A 2,992-nucleotide genomic window follows, 5' to 3' on the forward strand; every position below is an offset into this window, starting at 1 on the left:
AGTTACCACAGCCACAAAGTCATAAACCCCGCCTATTTTTTAAAACATTTTCTCTTCTTAAAATGTAACCCTAACATTAACCACATCTTAACCTACCCTTAAATTAGCAGCGGGATGGTCAACCTCAAAGACTTTCCTACTACCCCAATAAGCCAATAACATTAGTTATATATCCAAGGCATCTTACCTGCCTCCACTAGTAAAGCACATTGATTTACATTTTTTATTTATTTAACTAGGCAAGTCAGATAATTAAGAACAAAAAAAAATGTCATACACTTTTACGACACAGCCCAGGTTTACTTTGTGTCTGTGTTATCTAGTGGAAAATAAGTGTGGGAGGAGCTGAATTGGCCTAAACTGATGCTTTTCGTCATGACGCAAAACGCAGGTCTGGGCTGACGTTAACGTTCAGTTGTCAGCACGTAACACATGTTGACGAGCAGATGGCGCCAGATCATAACAACGAATCAATCAATCAAACAACACATAAATTACATTTTCATTTTGGTCAATCTCATCTACTAGTGTCGAGCGACTTACATTAAACTGAGGTAGATACAAGTTAAAACAACCACATATCACAGTCATTGCAATGCACACATTTCCTCTGCAAAAGCAGCTAATAAAAACGATTGACAAAAAAAAAAAAAAAAAAAAAAACATTCATACCCCTTGATTTATTCCACATTTTGTCACATTACAGCCTGCATTCAAAAAGGATATTGGTTCGAATCCAAGCTGTATCACTATCCGGCCGTGATTGGGCGTCCCATAGAGCGGAGCACAATTGGCCCAGCTTTGGCCAGGGGTAGGCCGTCATTGTAAATAAGAATTTGTTCTTTAACTGACTTGCCTAGTTAAATAAATAAAACATGTACTAGTGGAGGCAGGTAAGATGCCTTGGATATATACAAATTGTCATTAGCTTATTGGGGTAGGATGAAAGTCTTTGAGGTTGACCTTCCTGCTGCAACTGTTCTAGATGACTGTTGGGAATATACTAGTAGACAAGGTAGTGGTTTTGGTTGGAAAGCTTGCTGATGAGCGTGGTATGGGAGAATTGGAGGTTGGCCCTACTGTGGTGGTAGGGGATGTTTCTGCATGGTTACTCCCAGATCCTGTTGTTGATCTAACCATGGTAGAGAAAAGGAAAGATTGGTCAGTAGTCCGTGATATAGGGAAACTGGTTGGCAATTCCATTGGTAGAAGGTTTTATGCATTTTTACCAAGATAGTGGGCGCACAGGAGCAGGCGTTTATGTTCCTGAATTTGATGTGCAGATATGTAGAACACTAACAGATGAACTGTCAGTATACTCAGTTGAACTGTTGGTGATAATAGTTGCCCTTCAGTGGGTAGAGGACGTACAACCTGTTAGAATTATAGGATGCTCAGATTCTCTGTCTGTATTGAATAGTTTATCATCTGGTAAATCTAATAGGAGTGGCCTACTATTGGAGCTATTCATGTTATTATGGAGAATTGAGAGACTGGGTGTAGTAGTGAGATTCTGCTGGGTCCCAGCCCATTCATGTGTGGAAGGGAATGAAAATGTGGACCAGTTAGCCAAAGGAGCTAAGATTTATTTGATATTAATGTTCCACTGGGTAGAGGTGAGGCCAAATGTAAGATCGGAGCCATTTTGACAGGTGTGTGGCAGAAGTGATGGGACTCTGACGGCATTTATATGCCGTCCAAAGAAAGGTTAGTGGACCAAGATTCAAAGGTCAGATGAGGAAGGAAGAGGTGGTGTTTGATCGATTGCTCCCAGGAAAATGTACATTGAACTTTTCATTACATCTGGTTGGCAACCATGTGAAAGGTTTTTGTCTAGAGTGTATGTTCAAGGAAATGGTGGAGCATATTTTATATTGTTGTAAGTATGTTGAGAGGAAAGATTGAAATGTTAGGTAATTGGGGTTGGGGGTGTTTGGAAAATATTTTGGGGTTGGGGGAGGGTCTATTAGATGTTAGTAGGGCTCTTTTTTATTTCCTCAGAAGTACTGAGTATTTAGAAATGTGGAGCTAATGTTGTAACCCATGATTTACCATACAGTCCAGCACAGTAGGTGGAGTCATGCACCTTTAACGTTCATTTGCGGACCACCATTATATCATAGAAGAACTGCATGTCAAAGCAGCAGCTATACCAAATCAAATCAAATCAAATTGATTTATATAGCCCTTCGTACATCAGCTGATATCTCAAAGTGCTGTACAGAAACCCAGCCTATAACCCCAAACAGCAAACAATGCAGGTGTAGAAGCACGGTGGCTAGGAAAAACTCCCTAGAAAGGCCAAAACCTAGGAAGAAACCTAGAGAGGAACCAGGCTATGTGGGGTGGCCAGTCCTCTTCTGGCTGTGCCGGGTGGAGATTATAACAGAACATGGCCAAGATATTCAAATGTTCATAAATGACCAGCATGGTCGAATAATAATAAGGCAGAACAGTTGAAACTGGAGCAGCAGCATGGTCAGGTGGACTGGGGACAGCAAGGAGTCATCATGTCAGGTATTCCTGGGGCATGGTCCTAGGGCTCAGGTCCTCCGAGAGAGAGAAAGAAAGAGAGAATTAGAGAGAGCATATGTGGGATGGCCAGTCCTCTTCTGGCTGTGCCGGGTGGAGATTATAACAGAACATGGCCAAGATGTTCAAATGTTCATAAATGACCAGCATGGTCGAATAATAATTAAGGCAGAACAGTTTAAACTGGAGCAGCAGCACGGTCAGGTGGACTGGGGACAGCAAGGAGTCATCATGTCAGGTAGTCCTGCGGCATGGTCCTAGGGCTCAGGTCCTCCGAGAGAGAGAAAGAAAGAGAGAAGGAGAGAATTAGAGAACGCACACTTAGATTCACACAGGACACCGAATAGAACAGGAGAAGTACTCCAGATATAACAAACTGACCCTAGCCTCCCGACACATAAACTACTGCAGCATAAATACTGGAGGCTGAGACAGGAGGGGTCAGGAGACACTGTGGCCC

The sequence above is a fragment of the Oncorhynchus clarkii genome, chromosome 29 (genome assembly GCF_045791955.1).
Source record: "Oncorhynchus clarkii lewisi isolate Uvic-CL-2024 chromosome 29, UVic_Ocla_1.0, whole genome shotgun sequence".
NCBI lineage: Eukaryota > Metazoa > Chordata > Actinopteri > Salmoniformes > Salmonidae > Oncorhynchus > Oncorhynchus clarkii.